Source organism: Hylobates moloch, unplaced genomic scaffold (assembly GCF_009828535.3).
Source record: "Hylobates moloch isolate HMO894 unplaced genomic scaffold, HMol_V3 SCAFFOLD_4, whole genome shotgun sequence".
NCBI classification, from domain to species: domain Eukaryota; kingdom Metazoa; phylum Chordata; class Mammalia; order Primates; family Hylobatidae; genus Hylobates; species Hylobates moloch.
Genome location: NW_026652279.1, coordinates 79,732,307 through 79,752,610, shown reverse-complemented (window position 1 = coordinate 79,752,610; position 20,304 = coordinate 79,732,307). Strand labels below are relative to the sequence as shown.

The following is a 20,304-nucleotide window of genomic DNA, read 5'->3' as shown; positions in this document are numbered from 1 at the left end:
AATGAAAACAAAGTATGTTTCTGTTGTATACAACACATCTGGGGCCTAAACTTTGTTTAAGGACTCAGATCCTGGTAATTTCTACCATCTATTCCCAACCTCAAAGTTAAATGTCAAAAGAGAAAGAAATTTATAAAGATATGCCCTTCTTTTTCTCAAAATCATACTGTTTAAACTAGTCTAAAGCAATATTAACTCTAGAGTTAACTTATTTCCTAACTGTGAACAGATTATTGTTATTATATATTTAGCTGTTACAGTTGTTGTCAGAGTGAATGTCATGCATACCGCATTTCAAGAGGACTTAAGCTCCTTGAAAATTCCCTATTTGTAGATACACTCCCCTCCCCAACACACGCACATACGTACACACGATCACCACTTAAATAAAAAGAACATTTAGGAGAAAGATATTATTTGTGTATTATGTCCATGCCTGTCTATAGCAGAAGATTTCATAATATGATGGGAATTTTATATACCATCTCTGCAAAGGTCACTTTCTATATGCAAGTTGGCAAGAATGGATTTAGGAAGAGGGAAAGGACATAAGAATAATGTATGATTTCCAATGATCTTATCGATTTTGTTGACTCCCCTTTGTTCTATGATATTTTCTAGTCTTTATTTCTAACTTAGATCTTATCCAAAGGTAATACAAACGAGACCAATGACATTGTCTTCAGAATCAGAGGAGTGTAATGCTAGGCACTTGGCAATTCATCTGTAGATTATTTTTGCACCTGCACAATTCCTTTCTGAATTACGTACCCACAGGCCTAATGCCATGCCTCAAGGGTAGATCAAGGTGTGTCCTGGCGGCAGTCATCTAAGTAAATTTCCCAGCACCTGCAAATATTAATTGTTAGTTGAATTTGGACAGCTGAGGTAGGCAAGACCTTTTTTTCTCCTGTTTTCTTTTCCATGTGGTTCCAATTACAATTATGACTAACTAAATAATATCTGATATTAATCAATGCAAATTCACTTCTAGGTCAGGTTAGTTTCTACAGTATTGAAGAGGGGAAATAATATTCTTTTAAACTGGTGATTAAAATTAAGATTTATTATGATGACCAAAGAGAAAAAATATTGTGTTAAAAATCAATGATGATACAGTGTTTACGAAGAAATTAAATAGTAAATTGCATACATAAATTCCTGACTAACACTGGTAACACTTTCAAGTTGAGGGGGAAACAAAGGTGAGGAGGTCAGAAGCAAATTCTGTAAGAAGACTTGAAACGTGACATTCATTTCCCTGGTGCAAATGGTAAACTCGGTGCCTGACAAAAGTCAGTAGATCTTGGGTGACTATATCTAACTAATCTCTGTTTAGGGGCAGGAAGAAATTGCACCTGAAGCAACATCCCTTTTCTTAATTTTACTTTTTATTTTCAGCAGTCAGCAGAGTGAGTAGTGCAAATTAGAAACTCCATAAATATTTGCTGAGTGAATAAGTAAGTCAATAAAGCAGTTCTACCCTTTATTTTCTAAAGAAGATAATGAGATAAAGCCTGAAGGTATGAAGATGGAAGGTTATCCTTCACTCTAAAGAAATGAAAATATTCCTCAACCTTTGGCTAGTATTTACATCACTACCAATTCACATATAACAAGCTTTTTTTTTTTTTTTTTTTTTTTGAGACGGGGTTTTGCTCTTGTTGCCCAGGCTGAAGTGCAGTGGTGCGATCTCAGCTCACTGCAACCTCCGCCTCTCAGGTTCACGCCATTCTCCTGCCTCAGCCTTCCGAGTAGCTGGGATTACAGGCATGTACCACCACGCACTGCTAATTTTTAGTATTTTCAGTAGAGACGGGGTTTCTCCATGTTGGTCAGGCTGATCTTTAACTCCCGACTTCAGGTGATCCGCCCACCTTGGCATCCCAAAGTGCTGGGATTACAGGCATGAGCCACCGTGCCCAGCAATATAACAAGGATTTTTAAAAATTAATTTTCAATATGGGAAACAGGGCGGTGAACTGATATATTTTTCAGGAACCAGGCTAGGCATGCTATGTGCACCGTTTCATGAGACAGACATCATACCTCCCATTTTGCAGACTGTGAAACTGAGCACTGGCGAAGTGGACTAGCTAGCTAAGTGACACGCTGCTGTTAGGTGACAAAACAAAACTACTTAATGCTTTTTTAGGAATGGGACCCTTAAAAGGCAGGAGAAGCAACTTTTAAAAATAACAGAAAAAACTTTTTGAATAGCTCTTATATATATTTTATGGTAAGCTACTGTATAATTAAATAATATATGCTTTTATTTTGGTTTTTGTTTATAGTCCTAGAAATCTATGCTTTTAAATTCAATCAGGGTTCAAAAGTAAATATGAATGCATATATACATATAGATACAAGTAAAACAAAAAAGCAAATAGATTTTTAAGCAAGTCTAGTATTAAAACATTAGATTTTAATGTTTCTGCATTTAATGTTTCTGCATTTAATGTTTCTGCACTTAATGCTTCTGCATTTCATTCAGAAGCATGCACTTAGTATCAAATTATGGAATCTTAAATGAATAAGACTCACTGACTCTGTTGGGCTTAAAAAATGAGGATGAGAGATACTTGGAAGGAATGACTGTAGTAGGTCATAATGACTACCATAGAAATATGTAAATGGTCTGTGTAACCAGGAAATAGTGAAAACCTTTCCATCAAGAGACAATGTCAGTGGGAAAATACAATCAAGAATAACTTGGAATACACACACACCCACTAAGTCAACATTTTGTTTGTTTGGTAAAGTTTATTTCCTTCTTATTGTGCTCAAATGCATTAAATTGAAAACTGCAGTGCTCATTTATAAATACACCAAATGGAGTTATTTTATAAAAAGACCAAGGTAAGTGAAACTTCATAGAAAACTGGCAAGTAGTTACTATTTTATAATACTAAATAAAAATTATTTCCCTACAAGGTAGTGAAGACTTTTTAAAAAGGACAATGATTTGATCAGTTTTGTATATTTAGAAGATTATTCTGTTATCATTGTAAAGAATAGCTTGGGAAAAATGCAATGAGTCCTAGATACATGGCAATATGTAATGGTTCAAACAAGAGATGATGAAGGTCTCATGCAGAACAGACAGGAGGCAACTGTAAGGACAATCAGGAGAGAGGACACTAAGAATGGGTCATGAGTAACACCACAGTTTTACAGGGAGATGGATAAAAAGAAGCCACTCCACAGAACAGCGCAAATTTTCTAAGACTGCATGCAGAGACTTCAGACTTCACTGTTAGAGCATTCTATCTTGTTACTTTAGCTTGAAGAATCGTAAAAGAATAAGTTTTTAACATAGAGTGGTAACATAGGACATGGCCAGTGTGCTAGTCCATTTAGGATACGATCACAAAAATGCCACAGACTGGGTGGCTTAAACAACATTTATTTCTCATAGTTCTGGAACCTGGGAAGTTGAAGATCAAGCCACTGGCAGATTGAGTGTCTGGGGAGGACCCTACTCCTGGTTCATAGATGGTGGCTTTTTTCTGTGTGAGAACATGGCAGAAGATGTCAGGCAGGTCTCTAGGACCTTTTTTATAAGCACACTAATCCCATTGATGAGGGTTCTTCCCTCAGCATCTAATCACCTCCCAAAAGCCACACCACCTAATACCATCATCCTGGAGGGTAGGATTTAAACATATAAATTTTAGGAGATACAAATATTTAGTCCATAGCAGCCAGTTTGTAGAAACTTCTTCCCATTTTGTATACATGATGCATACTTTGTTTTTTCCTCCAGACGCACTTGTCTCTCTTTTCCTGCCGCTCCCACCTCACCTTTCTGCCCTGTGAGGCTGCACTTTATGGACACCCTGGCCCTCTGCCCAGGCCCCGTCTCTGTGTCCCCAGATCCGCATCATTGCATTGCTTGTTTTTTGTGCAGCCCTAGCAAGGACTAGCATTGTCCTGAAGATCGCAGACTTAGATATTGCTGGTGCATCAGGATTCTGCTTTATTTGCTTTCCTTGAGATGACTCAAGGGCACATCCACACAGAACCTTGGCTCATATTTCACATTTATCTCCTTGCACTATGTAGCTTCACAATTGCTGCTGAAAAGGTGATACCATGAAGCCACTCAGCACCCATGCATAGCACAATCCAGATGGTCAGTTACGATACTTCATGGGGCTCTTAATAGCCAATGGAGCTTCCATACCACTTCTCTGGAGACATTTCACAAACCTAAGCAATCTGCTTATTGTGAAGATGTGGCCAGCTTACGTAAAGCCTTAACATTTTTTTTATCTCTCTTTTTTGCTTCATCCCCCTTTCTCTCAGTTTTGTTTTCATTGGATTATAGTCTCAGATAATATGATACCATAGGCTCTGTTTTAAAGTATACTTGGGCTGAGACACCATCTGGCTTCCAATTTGGAACAATCAGAGATATGGCAAGAATATGTTAGTTCAGAAGAGAGTGAATTTGGGGGGTTTGTTTCCCTGACTTTATCTTTCCCAATTTCACTCCAGCCTTCTCCTGCTGCTATACGTTTTGGGTTCCAGTATCTGCTCCTTCCCCTTGTCCCTCCAAGTCTAGATGAGATAATGAGTCCAAGATAGTGAACCATCTCTTACTGCTTTATCTTAACCTTCCTACACCTTTGTAATTAGTTCCTTTATTACACATCCTCAATTACTTGGTTGTTTTTTTCAATATCTCATCTGTAAAGGCTTGCAGCTGATCCAGAGAATATAGTGCATAAGGAAAGTTGGAAATTGACAAGTTGGTGACCTTAGAATAGGAACAATGGCGAAAGCCAGCCAAGTTTATAGAGGGATCATGCCAGAAAAAGATTTGACCAACTTGATACAGAGGTTGAGCCACATTTCTAACGTCTTCGAGATTTAACATTCCGTGATCCTAGTTAAGGAAGGCATACAGCCCTTGCTATCAAGCACATCTATTGAATGAAATAATAGAGGGAAAAAATTTGGTAGGTTTTCTTTTTGAGTTATGTCAGTAAATGATAAAAAGTAAGCAGGAGAGGTGCTTTGATATATTAAAATAAACAAACAGAAAACCCAAAAAGCACTCAGCTTAGAATTAGAATAGAGGAGATTGTGCTGTCACTGAGATACTTATGAACTACATGACACTGAACAAATTATTTCCATTCCCCTAGTCCTAGGGTTCTAATATGTAAATTAGGGATTAAAATGCCAACTCACACGGGTCACATGGTTGTTACAAAACTTAAATAAGATGAAGCATGTGAAAATACATTATTTTCATAGATCATTAGTGATATTACAAATAGGGGTGTAAATATTTGCTCTTTGTTGAAATAGTCTAATGTGCATAAAGAATTGCAACCTGAAATTGTGAAACAATGCCCTGGACATGTCTTTGGGAAGATAACAGGCCCTGCACTTCACCTGCTTCACCTGTGAATTCACCTTTATAAGTAAGTCTTTGCCTAAATAATGCACTTAGATATAATATATCATATAAATACAGAAAACATATCCATTTTATGTTATTTTTCTGGTTGTCATTTTACAAAGATGTTTCTCCAGTCAATATGACTGAATATTTTTTTCTGACATTTTTACTATTTATCCAGTGTAGCGAAAAAAGTCACCTTTCCAAAACAAACAAAACAGGTGCCTTCTAGGAAGATAGACACAGGCATAGATGAAGACAGAAGCAAATCCCGGTCCTTAGGTAAGGCTTAGAGCCAATTCCTCTGGCTCCACAATGCTTTGCCCCCATTCTGTGGATAACACTGAGCTGCTTTAAACCAGCTCTTCATGGTTTCAGTGCAGACTCCTTCTGGAACTGCAGCATATGTTACCACAGACATTTGATTCTCTTGTCTTCTGAGACTGACTCAAAAAGGGCATTTATCAACTGTTCTTGTTTTCTTCGCTTCACATGTTGAGGTTTTGCTGACATCCACTGTAGAATTGAAATCAGATACAATATCCCATCAATTTTCAGCATAGAAAAGCAGGCACATTTCAGCTATGTCACTGCATCAGCAGTAAACATATTTAATAATATCAATTACTGACTGCCACACTTCCATGATCTGGAAAAACATACAGCCTCTTGGAGATAGAGTCTTCTGTGACTAAAAGAATAATGCATTTATTATAGAGTATGGCGCAAACATTTTCAGTGGATACTAGCTATGCAGCTACAGGAATAACATAATCTTTTGTGATTATTTGGGAAATAGGTACTAAATAAATAATCTAATTTCTCTAGATAAGATTCTCTAAGACATCACTGGATTCCTTTAGAAGAACTGGATTTAAATATCCCAGAGAAATAAACTGACTCTTGCAAATTACATATAGTTAAATTTGACATTGTGATAAATTGGTTGTTTTTTGTTGTTCATCTTGATAATTGCTATCCTCCATTAGTTGCTTTATATGTTTTCTCATTTTATTATGTCAAAAATCATGTGAAGTAGAAATTAGTACACCCATTTTATGGAAGAGGAAACAGGAACTTTGAGATGGCAAATAATTCAAGGCCAGCAGCTAGTAAATGAGAGAGACAAATATTAAACCATTTCCTGCTAATGTAAGACTAAATTCTTTCAACTATATTCTAATGCTGTGTGTTCTGTTCAAGAAGCCATTAGGGATTCATTTCTTTAAAATTTTGGTTTTTAAGTCTACAAAGATTATTCTTTTTTAGAAGCAAAACTTTTTTAATGTTATCCTTGTGACCTCACAGATAATGCTACTCGATTGAAAAAAAACTCTCTTTGCGATATATTCCCCTAGATAGTAAGTTTTTATTTTATTTTTTTTCTTTTTAAAGTGCCTAGTCGCAGTCTTTTGTAGGATCCAAGGTGCTTAGCTAAGGGCCATATTGTGAATGAATATTCCCTTACCTTATGGAGGCAATAATTGAATAAGGGCGGACGGAGTCTCGCTGTGTCACCCAGGCACCCAGGCTGGAGTGCAGTGGCGCGATCTCGGCTCACTGCAAGCTCCGCCTCCCGGAGTCATGTAAGGGCTCTAAAACTTTAAAAAGTTAAAAAAATTGGAAGTTTCTAGGCGAGTGAGGATGGGGTCCTGATCTTGGAAACACTCACCCGGCCAAAGGAGGTAGGGAAGAAAGCCCTTTCCTCTTTCCTGTCATCCTCGTCTTTTTAGGTCTTGGAAAAGTGTTTCTGTTACCTGGGTGGACCCATCGGTACTGCACAGGCAGTGATGGTGTCCTTAGCTTCTGATGGCCCTGGAGTGTGATGAGTCAGTTAAGTATCCCCAGATGGGGGAGCTACACACATGGGACTACTCCTTGGGGAGTCTATGAAACTGACATAGAAGTTGGCTGGTCAATGAGAACACTTGGACACAGGGCGGAGAACATCACACACCAGGGCCTGTGGTGGGGTGGGGGGATGGGGGAGGGATAGAAATAGGAGAAATAGGTGATGTAAATGACGAGTTAATGGGTGCAGCAAACCAAGATGGCACATGTATACATATGTAACAAACCTGCACGTTGTACATATGTACCCTAGAACTTAGAGTCTAATAAATAATTTTTATTAAAAAAAGAAGTTGGCTGGTTAAACTTCAGTGGGAGAAATGGTGCTATTGAAAGCAAATTTTCCAAAAACTTGTGTCCAAGAGACAAGAAGAGCAATGAGGAATTCTAGCACAATGCCGAGGCGAGAGTCACGGGCTAGGTCCTGGGCTCTTGGAGTCAGTCAAGCTCCATTGTCGAAAAAGAACCTCCCCACTTTGTGAAGAAAACTGGGCTAAGGAAGAGAGTGAATCAGTTCTCTGCCTCCACATGAGGAGAAGGCTGCATTAACCCATTAGAGTGAATTCCTTGTGGTTAGCTACAGGGAGGGGCTATATTTTGGAGACTAAAACAGTAGGAATTTCTTCCAGCTGATAGGGTATCTGCGAGCCACAGCAGAAGATGAGCGCAAAGCCTCTGTGCCTGGTGCCCCTGGGTTTCCAGATTTGCTTGCTCACCTTACTACAGCAGAAGGAACTTTTCAGTTTCCTGTAGATTTTCTGTTCACTTTTCCCCTGGTCTTCACACATATTAATTAATTTAATCCCCAAACAATATTATGAGGAAGAGAAAGACGTCACACAGTCAAGGTAGCATTCCAAACCCAGACATCGGGCTCCACAAGCCAAGAGCTGAAACATTTCTTCATACTGCCAGAGTCTGCCCATTAATTAGTGCTAGAACAATTTTGTATAAAAATGCATCAGGGATAGTGCAGGGAGATTTTAGTATGAATGTATACTAATAGAGACAGATTTATCTTGTTGCTATTCCATTCTGGAGAATCCGAGGGACTTTAGCCTCTTTGTTTGAAGTCCAATAAGGATCTGTTCCCATCTTTCCAGCAGGACCCTGCTGGAAGGTCCGAAAAGGTAGAAATAAGTCAGGGCAAGGCAGGCAAAAAGAACACGGGGAGAAGAAGGCTAGGAAAGAAGGAGATACCTGATAACCATCTGAAAAAGACCCTAAAGGGACTGAATGTTTCCTGTTAGAAAGAGCAAAGAAGGGTTTTGTATTATATCCTTCACTTTGTTTTTGTTCACAAGGGATTAATAATGACATGGACAGAAGGAAGGGAAATACTAGGCAGAAAAGGGTGGGATTCCTGGCAAACCCCTACCCTCAAGCCTGGGACCACAGCCCAAAGTGAGAACACACATTCCTGTTTCCCCCCTCGAAAGTTGCTTTTTTGCCCGCCCCGCCCCCCGTCCTGCTTGCATAAAAACCCCAGACTCGCCGGGCGCGGTGGCTCAGGCCTGTAATCCCAGAACTTTGGGGGGCCGAGGCGGGCGGATCACGAGGTCAGGAGATGGAGACCACGGTGAAACCCTGTCTCTACTAAAAATACAAAAAATTAGCCGGGCGTGGTGGCGGGCACCTGTAGTCCCAGCTACCTGGGAGGCTGAGGCAGGAGAATGGCAGGAACCCGGGAGGCGGAGCTTGCAGTGAGCCGAGATCGCGACCCTGCACTCCAGCCTGGGCGACAGCGAGACACCGTGACACCGTCTCAAAAAAAAAAAAAAAAAAAAAAAAAAACAAAAAAAAACACCCCAGACTCCACCGGCAGCGCAGCAGAGGAGAGAAGAGAAGCAGCAGCTGTACACCGAGAGAAGGATGGGCTGACAGTAGGACTTCATGTAAGAGTTCATCTGGGGGACGGCTGGACTTCAGGGGAAGACCACCCTCCTGCTCCACCCATCCCCTTTCCAGCCCTCCACCCCGCCGAGAGCCATTTCTACCACCCAGTAAAATTCCCAGCATTTACAATCTTCAATTCATTCCTGTGACCTGATTCTTCCCGGATGCCTAACAAGGCATCACACGCCCCTCCACTGAGCTGTGTAACACTTAAGCTGTCCACAGACGGCAGAGCTAAAAGAGCCCACTGTAACACATGCCCTCTCGGGCTCTGGGGGCTGCGGGTACCCCTACTAGGCGGCATGGAGATCTACTCCTGCCGGTTGACCAGAAGTGCTCGTCCTGGCCCCGGCACCCACTCACCTGCGTGCTCCCCATCCCATGAAGGGTTGAGAGCTACGGGCTGAGTAAAGGAGCCAAACTCTTCGCAAGTTCTGTGAAGAGATCAAGGAACTATCGTGTTTCAACAATAAGGCTGATTTCCTTCTGTTCATGGACTATCCCTTCTGCTCTTCCAGGCAGTTCAGCCACAACCGAGGGGTTACATTTATTACTTATTGTAATTACAATAATTATATAATTTATTATCGTAAAGTTCTTGTTTATGCATTAATCGCCATCAATAGACTCTGAGTCCCTCCCAGGCAACTCCACATTCATTTCATACTTGTCCCCCGCACCCAGCTCACCAGTGCTGTTGAATAAATGAGAAAACAAATGTTATGTTTGTGTCCACCTATTCAGCTTGGGTCTCTGTAGAACACTTTTGTTAGTAAATGCTTTCATCTAGCATTTCTCCAGTGATTGGAAAAATTTCATACCCTGGAAGAAGTTATTCTCTCTCCAGAACTTTGAAAAAATGAGACTGGGGTCTCTGCCTGTGGGACTACAACCTCCAAGGGTACTGAAGGGGAGGAAAGATTTCATTTCACATTTCACTAGGTTCATGGCTGAGGCCTCTATAACAAAAGGCATATTAACAAGAGAAAAACATACAAATGTATTTAACATAACTTTTACTTGACATGGGAGCCTTCAGAAATGAAGACCGAAAGAAAGAAAGAAAACCTGTGGAATTTTATACTTAGATATGACGACGTGTGGATAGTCATGCGGAACAGTGATGAGACAAACAGTGTATAATTTAATGACAATACATGGGACAACTTAGCAAGGGCTGGGTATTCAGATTCTCCTCTGTGTCCCAGTGTATTTAGAGATCAAAGGACATTCCTTTCCTGCAGCAATATGACCTGCTTCAAGGGAAAGGGGAGGAGGTAAACGTGAGTTTCCTGCTTCTGCTGTTTTCTCAAATGCCAAGGTGCCATATTTTAAAGTAGTGTGTCCTGACAGCATCAGCATATCCAGCCACTGTCTCCTATCAGTTCTATGGGAGATTGATAACATACACAGAAACAAAGTTGGGCCAAATTTCACTTCAGAATGAACATGAACATCAGTGAGTGGCAGTGAAGACAAAGAAAGGCACAAGCCTCAGACCCAGAGAATCACGTAACTCCTGTGTCTAATATGTGCTCAGGGCGTGCTGAGCTGTTGGCATATTTAGAAATCACATAATTAGTATGGATTTTTTTTAGTTTTTAAAAACAAACCCTATGGCTTGAATATTAAACACACTGTGATTTCCCAAAATATAAACTGCTCTAATTTGTCATATTTTATTTTTAGGATGATATGCAAATATCAAAGTCAGAAAACAACTTCTCTATATTTATTTAAAATTTAGACCTATTAATGGCTTGTGTGTGTATCAAATGTAAAGATAAAAGGAAAAAGTTAATCACTGTAAACATTTTCAGCCAAAGAATCAAACTGAAAAATTCTTAAAAGCTAAAATTATTTATTTATTGTTGAAGCCAGATTTATTCCACTTAATTTGTCTTTTGTTCCCAGAAGGAGAAGACTAAGAGGCCATTTAATGTAGTTATTGGGATGATATATCCTCATACATTTCTTACTTGATCAAAACGTTAATATGGGCCAGGCACAGTGGTTCACGCCTTTAATCCCAGCACTTTGGGAGGCTGAGATGGGCGGATCACCTGAGGTCAGGAGTTTGAGACCAGCCTGGCCAACATGGTGAAATCTTGTCTCTACTAAAAATACAAAAATTAACCAGGTGTGGTGGCAGTTGCGTGTAATCCCAGCTACTTGGGAGGCTGACGCAGGAGAATCACTTAAACCTAGGAGGCCGAGGTTGCAGTGAGCTGAGATTGTGCCACTGCACTCCAGCCTGGGTGACAAGATCGAAACTCCATGTCAAACAAACAATCCCCCACATAACAAATAGTCAACATGGCAACACTATATGTAATAATTTTAATTTTTACTTATTCATTTGGATATGTGTGGGGGGAGGGGATAAGTTAAAATGGCAAGAGAGTTGGGTGAAACTGGCCCCTTTCACCACCACAAAGACACACCTGTGGTATTTGTTAATAATCAAAGAGCAAAACAATTGTCTAATTGAATATATGTCATGCCAGATTAATTATGTAATTAACTGGGCAAACTTGCCACTCTTTTATTTAAAACTATGAGAGCAATGAATTCATATTACCCTGCCTAAATGTAAGCCTGCTTGTCAGCCATTTCTCCCCATTGCTGACCACTCTGTGATTCTGTGGTTTCCGCCATTGTCTTCCTTTAGACCTCATTACTATATCAACTGAAACTTCCTGGTCCACTGACCACAAACTACCCTATACTTCAATGCCTCTACTTGCATTTCTTTCTCTGCATTGCCTGAAATCTAGCTCTCCTCCTGAGCAAGGGCTTCTGATTCCTCACTAACCTACATATGGATGTACGTGAGGTTGAGATGGTACTGTCCTATCTTCCAGTTGCAGCTGTGGCTAGTACATGACTAGCTTCATCTTAGAGGCTTCATTGTCTATGTTGATGATTCACTAACATCGTCGTCTCTTATCTAGTTGTGAAGACATTTACCAGACCTGTCATCATCTTGAAAGTATTTACATCTGGAAAATTAAATATCAGTGCATCTGAATACCATGTACAACACTTCTTTTTTCATTTTATTATTTCCATTAAACAGCTTATTTCTATGTAGTAACAAATATCGGGTTTCTTTTTTGCTCCAAATGTATTGGTCCCTTCCTCAATGTATGTGAATCCCTAGAACAGTGTCTTGCATGATGAAAGTATTTAGTGAATAATATCTTGGTGTGATTGTTGCTATTTTTCTTCTTATAATAATTAACATCTATATGGACCCGATGGTTGATCATTTTGGCCACTTTTTTTTTTATTATTTCTTTTGATTCTGTGGCCTTATTCTTCCTTCACTGTCCGCATCTGGCAAATTCTAACATGGGCTAACCTAACCTACCGTTTTTCTGTTTCATTCTCACTATCCCATTCCCCTCAGTAAATTGATTCTTATCTTTTTTCTCCCAGTGCTCCCGACAGCAGACTTTTTCCAATTCTAACCTTGTTTCTAGTTCACATTAGGAAAGAAGAGATAGATGCTGACAGTGAAATAATACTCAGCAATTAGAAGCAATTGACTAGTTGTTCACTAATCAGCATGGATAGATTGTGAAAACATACTGCGGAGTGAAAGAAAAGAAAGGTAAGGAAGAGAAGGAGATAGGTAAGATAATACAACATTTGTGCTGATTAAAAATACATGAGCACAGGATGACACTCAATGTGATGGAAGAAGCTAAGCCTCGTTCTTCATATCTACGTGGGTTTGTTGCTGTGCTCTACTGAATGTTCTTTCAGTTTCAGCCCTTGGGCCGTTATAGTCAATTTGTTAAAATTCATCCAAAACTTCTCACAATACTCAGAGTAAAACCTAAATCTGTCTAGTGGCCAAAAAAGCACTCCCTGATTGCCTATTGTCCAGCTTTTCGCTCTGGGCTCATCGATCTCAGCCACAGTGGCCCCTGGACTGTTCACTGAACAAGCCAGCCACTCCTGTGGTCTGGTCTGGTCCTCTCCCTGGGACATCTGCTTCCCAGAGATCCCATAGCGTGTTCCCTCTGCTCATGTACTTCTCAAATATTTATTCATAAGCCTACTTTGAATACACTTTTCTAGGTATTGCAGGGAAGGAGTAGGTGGTCAGTGAACACATCTGTGAAAGGAACAGAACAATGTCTGCCTGGAGGAGCTCGTCTTCTAGTACACGGGGTGTGGGGGGCGGGAGGAGGAGGATGGAGGTGTGATTAATTATCTGCCTCTGGAAGAGACAGATATTAATAAAATGAATAATTTGTATAGCATTTTAGAAATGGATACACTTTATCAGTAAAATTAGGCAGGGACAAAAGAAAGATTCTGTACGTACTAGGGCATAGAGGATATGTTAACATTTTAGAAAAGTGCTGAGGAACGGTCTTGTTGGGGAGTGATAAGCAAAGAATAGAAAGAGGTAGTGAGACGAGCTGTTTGAATGTCTAGAGGAATTGGATTCTAGGCAAAGGAAAAGCAAGTGCACAGGCCCTTGGTCCGGGAGGTGCAGGTTTTAAGAGCAGGTTGCTTCTGCAGCCTGTGAGTGAGGGGGAGTAGGAGATCAAGTTACAGAGATGTGGGATGGGCAGATGTGCAGGGCTTTGCAGACCTTTCTAAGGGTTCTTGGTTTTTGCTCTGGATGTGGGAAGCTCTTCAAAGGTTTTGAGCAGAGAAGAGACATGATGTTCAAATATCACTTTCTCAGTGAGACTCCCTGTCTACCTCAGACAAACTCCAATCTCACCTTTCCTGGTCACTCCCCATTCTTATTCCCTGACTTCTTTTTTCTTCATAGCACTTATAAAAACCCAAGTTACATGTTTTACTCATTAATTTAATTTTATTTTTCTCTTGCTGCCTCTTCTCATATTAGAATAGAAAATCCACAAGGGCAGAAACATGTTTGTTTGTTTTTCTATTTCCTTCAATGATATATTCGCCAACCCTATCCTTACATGCAAGGTGCTATGAATAGTGCACTGTTGGATAGATAAACATTACACATAAAAGGTATTTGGTAAGTGCTAGTAGAGACAGAGTAGATAAATGAGAGTGGAATTAGGGATACAATGAATGAATAACCTTAAAAAAACAGAGGGAACTTAAACTGTTTCGACAGAGTGCCAAAAAATATTGAGTAATATTTTCCCAACTCTTGGCAAACAGATACAAATACATGTCTAAATGAGAGCGTCTCTCAGACAAAAAAAAAAAAAGAAAGAAAAAAAATCCTTTAAAGTACTGATCCTCTGCTATAAACTTGATTCCCTCTGTTTCCATTTTCATATCTGCCCCACTCTTGTGTTAAAGACAGAAGCCTCTCTGTTATGCAAAGTGAATCCTTTCTACCTTTCCTCAGGATGATATTTCTTTCATCATTTTTAGGAACATTCCTTCATAGTTTGTGCCTTCTCTTTCCAGACCTCTCTCTTTTTGCTCTTGACTACATTGATACTTCTTTCTTTTCCAACTTAAAAACCAAAATGAAACTAGGCAAAGACGACAACTTTCGACCCTGTAGATCCTCCTGAATGCTACTCTATTTCTTTTAGAACAAAGCTTTGAGGAGTGGCCTTAACTTTCTTCTTTCTTCATGGCAACTTCCAGTTCTCATAATACTTTCTCAATTGGTTCATGCCCTTGTTATATACCTAACACTCTTTAGTGAAGATTATCATTCAGTTGTTAATTTTTTTGGTAATTTAAAAGACATTTACATATATGTAATGTGCCATCACTCTGATCGACACTGGGAATGCAAATTTGGCAGTAGGCAGTGTTTTCTTCGCCAATCTAGCACCATCTTCTTGGGCATAAATTTATCCTCCCTTTTCTGGATGTCTATCAAAGTGAAATAAAAGATTCAGGCCTTTAAATAATAACTCGCAGAAAGAAAGAAAAAAAGAAAAGCCTCTTTCTACATAAAAACACAGTATTTATACTTAAAAAATATTATTCCCCACAATGCAAATGACTGATTATCTATTGACGTTTGATCCTGAGGCTGAAATAGTAATTCTTTCCTTTAAGATTTTTTTTTTTTAGTCTCAGAGATCCAAAACTTCTTCACTTTAAGAAAAATCAGACCAAAGGGAAAGCTTGGCATCCAAAAGTGATGTTTGAGACAAAGAAAAAGAATCCTAGGGCAGGAATCAGGGAGCAAAATTCTTTAAAGGACTTGGGAACACATGGGAGAAAAGTGAATAATTTTTTTTTCTTTTACAGTAAGAAGCAACTCCCAGGCTCACTGTACTGAGAGTTGAGAATAAGAAAGAATGAATTTCTGTCACATTCAGGAAAAAATATAAGCGGTGAACTGAGTGGTGCTTATAAGCCTTTTCCCATCCCCCAGGCAATATGGAGTTTGTATAGCAAGGACTTGGACCAGAAGCGAAGAACTCTGCACATCAGTCTGAATCTGGGTGCTTGCTTTATTGGTTAACAAAGACAGAAGACTTGATTCTGTAAAGATCCGTACTCATGGCTTCTTCCTGTGTTAATGACATACAAGGAATAAGACACTGCCTAAACCCTCAAGGAACTATGGCCTACAGCGGAGGAACACTTCCAAATAAGCCGTTGCAACTAAATAAGACAATTGCTGTAATGACGTGTATGCCAAGTGCAGTAGAGAGAGAAGAGGCACCTAAGTCTGCCTTAGGGGTGTCAAGTGCAATGTCACAGAGAATGCAGCATTTGAGCTGAGAGTTTAAAATGTAAGAAGTTGGTTAGAATCCCAAGAGAGGAGCATCCCAGGCAGTGCATAGAGTCCATATATTGGATGAAAATATCGGGGAACAAGGTTTGTCCTGGAATCCATACATAGTTCAATAATGTAGGATTAAACATAGAAGTTAATCCTGTTTTAGTCCATTTTCTGTTGCTATAGTGGAATCCCCAAGGCTGGGTAATTTGTAAACAAAAAGAAATTTCTCACACTTCTGGAAGCTGGAAGTCCAATATTAAGCTGCAGACACCTGCTGAAGGCCTTCTAGCCACATCGTCATGGCAGAGGCAGGAGGACAAGAGTGTGAGAGAGCAAGCGTCAAACTCAGCCACAAGCCCGTTAAAACGAGCACGAGTCCATTTATGAAAGTGGAATCTTCATGGCGTAAACACCTCCCTAATTTAGGCCACACCTCCAAATACTATTGCACTGGGGACTATGTTCCAAACATGTCTGTTTTAGGGGACATATTCAGACCACAGCCGCAAAGGAAGGAGAGAGGAGGGCTATGTGGTTGGATCAGAAAACAAGACTTAGATGTTGAAGAGCTATTTTATGTCCCCATCAAAGAGTTTACATTTTTATCCTGTAGGTGAATGGAAATCCACTGACACATTTTGAGAAGGGGAAGATCATGGTAAGATTTTCATGCAGAAAAGATGACTCTTTCTTGTGGCAGGAGAAACATAGAAACCTAGACTATTTCTCAAGCAGAATCTTTCTTGTAGATTGAAGAAACAAAAAACATTTCTCAAGCAGTCTTCCATGAAACACAGATCTTATGATTTTCCTCAGAGTAAGTATGTTGTATTCAAATGCATTTGAGGAAAAACTTCACGCTCTATCTGCTTAGAAGCTTACAAGGCACATTAAATATCTTAAAGTGTCTTTAGTAAAGAAAACTACATAATCAATTTAACCTTGTGTTTCCTGAACTTATCTGACATATTTTTGGTCAGTGTTCTTCACCACAGAAAGAAAAGTCACTCTAGCTGGTTTAAACAGAAAGGTAGTGATTTAAAAATATAAAACAAATACTTGACTCCTCAAGAGAGCCCAAGTGACAGAACGGTAAGCCCTAGAGTGTGAAATAGTCCCAAGGAAAACCATAGGGCAGCTCTCCAGGAAAAGCACTGGTATCACTTCAGCCCATCACCTCAGTTCACACCAATGAGAACTGACATGGCATGTCAGAAATTCTTCCACAGGTGCCCAGGCTAAACTGGCCATTTCACTGCTAAGGTCTTCAAAAGGTTAACTCTGTGTAATTTCACTCTATTCCCCTTTAAGAGTAATTATATCAGTATATCTGACTCGAAGAGCCCAGGTAAATCTCAGCGTTCTATCTGCAAGGGAGACTGAGAACTTGAATTCAGACTTTGACAGAGAAAGCAGGGGTCATTTCGAAGGCAACTAAAATACAGATGCTTTAAAACATGCTGAGTAGCCACAGTACAATACATAAGAAGCAGGGCTAAAGGGCCTCATTACTACCTACTGCCTATTTGTTAACTCATATCTTTTTGGAACAAATACCCTTTGTAAACACACTTTGGAAAACATTGAATCAGAAGCAAGGTGCGTGGAAAGAAGGCTACGGATACACCAAAACCTTTAAGTCTTTGTAGGTTCTATAACTCAGCATTTTTACATAAAATTTTCCCATCCTGGTTGTATTTAGCCAAAAATATGATCATTGTAGCATTCTATTTTATAACAAATATCTAACAACTTCAACATTAGTTAAATACATATGGTAAAAGTGGAACAAAAGGTAATTTTTGGTAGACAAGGAAAATTTTAAAATGATTCTTAGTTTTAGGTTAAAGAAATATTTCTCTGCTGCCAGCCACTGGTGAAATTCTTAAGGGTTGTGAGGGTAAGGAGTATAAATAGAAATGTAAACAAGAGCACATTCCAAAAGAGGCTGTTTTTGTACCTCACTTGCTTCTGTTTTCCCATACAAAGAGTATGTGAAATGCAAGAAAAAAATTAGGTAAGAGCTGAGTTGTGAAAAAAGGACAGTGTTTCAGTTTCTTGAGGCTGCCATGACAGATGATCACAAACTTGGTGGCTTACAGTAACAGTAATTTATTTTGTCACAGTTCTGAAGGATAGAAGCCTGAAGTCAAGGTGTTATCAGGGATTCAAGGAGAATTCATTTCTTGCATCATTCGACTTCTGGTGGCTGCTATCATTCCTTGATTTAGAGCTGCATGACTCCAGTCTCCACCTCTGTGGTCACATTGCCTCCTTTTCTTCTTTGTCTCAAGTCTCCCTCTGCCTTTTTCTTATAAAGACACTGATCATTGGATTTAGGCCCCCCCTTGGATGGTTTAGGATAATCTAATCTCAAAACATGTTAACCTAATTACACCCGCAAAGACCCTTTTTCCAAATAAGGTGACATGCATAGGTTCCAGAGATTATATTGTGGACATACCTTTTTGGGGGCCTCCATTAAGTTCACTACAGAGGAGGAAAGTGAAAACCACGATCACTAATCACTAACTTTTGTCCTCACCAGGGTCACTCCTACAGCAGGGAGTGGGGTGGGGCAAAGAGTTCTCTAAAATATTTTTCGGGGTGGGCTTTTTGGGTTCTCCAGAGAAACAGAACAAATAGAGTGTGTGTGTGTGTGTGTGTGTGTTTGTGTGTGTACATAGAAGGGAAGAGAGAGAGAACAGGAAAGAGAGCTTTTTTTTTTTTTGGAATTGGCATTGTTTTATGTAATTGTGGAGGTGGAAGTTTAAATTTACGTGTTAGACTGGCGGGTTAAAAACCTAGAAAGAATTACAGTCTTGAGTCCAAAGGACATCTACCACAGAATGCCTCTTTTTCAGGGGAGGTCAGTTTTTTGTTCTAGCAAGGCTTTCAACTGACTGGATGAGGCCCTCTCACATTATGGAGGATAATCTGCTTTACTGAAAGTCCACGGATTTAAATATTAACCCTGTCTAAGAATACACCTCCACACATCCAGAATAACGTTTGGCCAAATATCTGGGCATTGTGTCCCAGTTAAATTGACACAAGAAATTAACCATTAAAGGAGGGGCGGCTCTAAAATAAAGAAATAGTCCCTTCTCCTTGCCTGGAAATTTCTGATGGCAGGGGTTTATTAAAGCATGCTTTCAAGCAGAGATTGAGGAAATGTGTGTTTTGTCTAGGTAGGGGAGCCTGCAAGACACACTCCTTCCCTCCTCTTTCCCCTCATGATGTTTGCCTTAGGATGTCAGAATGTAGGAATATAACTTACATGGCTCATGTGAACCTGACAGAGAAGGGCTAGAGCTGAAGTTACTCAGCCAAGTGATGGAGTATAAAACTACCTGGGGATTTAGCACTTGATGCTGACAGAAGCCAAAAAGAGATAGGCTGAAGATCTTTTAAAAGCTGGGGGAAACTGACATTATCCTTGCCAAGTGCACTATAGCATTGCAGATCAAGGACTTCAGATCAAATTAAATTGAGAATACAGGTACCGGTCTTCCACTCACCAGTGCCAAGTTAAAGATGTGGCCAACAATGGGCTGCACCAGCACCAGGGACCAGACTGCAGAGGGACAGACATGGCAGGAGTAAGCAGGGGAAGACGGTCTTGTCCCCAGCACCCATTCCCCTGCCAAGCATAACCTTCCCCCAGTACACAGACTCTCTCAGAAAGGAAAAGCAACCTTGAATGTGATAAAATTTTCATCCACATAAGATTCCCTTTTCTTTCATTTTAAGATTAAGATTTGGCACCATCACTGAAAATTGAGGTTTCCTAATTAGATTGAGGTTGGTTTTTGAAACGTGTTAGCTCCTTAAATTTCAAATATCATAGAAAATTTTACCATATAACATTTTGCTCCAGAATTATATTTAATTATGTTGTAGGACTTTCTCTTTAAGGTCCTTGTCACGCGACCCTAAAACACCACGTGAATGGAGGGCAGCCCCCTGGAAAAGCCTAGGCGAGAGGTGCTCCTCGGCACCGCCTTTTTCCAAATGTGTTCCTATCAGCTGCACACGCTTCTGAGTATGTGGAGGCAAGGAGAAGGCCACAGAAGTGGAAAATCGGAAGGAGGAAAAAAAATCCCCTCAGGCAAAGATTTAAAGTCAATTTTAAAGAAAGTTTAGGTGGAGGATGCTTGCTGGAGTTTGATAAAGGTAAAAACTAAAAGAGAAGGCTTCTGTTGTGGTGCTGGGAACTGCGTTGAATTGACTGATAAGAAAATAAAATTGTGTAAACGAATTGAAGGCGATGATGAAGGAGTTCAGTCGTGCCGAGGAGGTGCTTAGCACGGCTCAGAAGGCTGTCACCACATCTATCGGAGAATGTGACATTTGACATTTTGTACCTAATGTATGATATTTGGAGCAAAAAATAAGGTAGATAGAAATGGTCTTATTTAAATCATTGCTCCAC

General features: G+C 39.8%; 1 long non-coding RNA gene across 2 annotated transcripts in view; it reads left to right on the top strand.

The window, feature by feature from the left end:
* The first annotated feature begins 2,730 nt into the window (after positions 1-2,730).
* Positions 2,731-20,304, top strand: part of LOC131383269 (uncharacterized) — a 54,716-nt gene continuing 37,142 nt past the window's right edge. Inside the window, exons 1-5 of one of the 2 annotated variants that reach the window (XR_009213164.1) lie at positions 2,731-2,859; positions 5,320-5,435; positions 5,595-5,695; positions 12,646-12,776; positions 15,389-16,065. This is a non-coding gene — a long non-coding RNA (uncharacterized LOC131383269). Of the gene's footprint in view, positions 2,860-5,319; positions 5,436-5,594; positions 5,696-12,645; positions 12,777-15,388; positions 16,066-20,304 lie in introns of those variants that run through there. The other variant, XR_009213165.1, reaches the window with a different exon arrangement.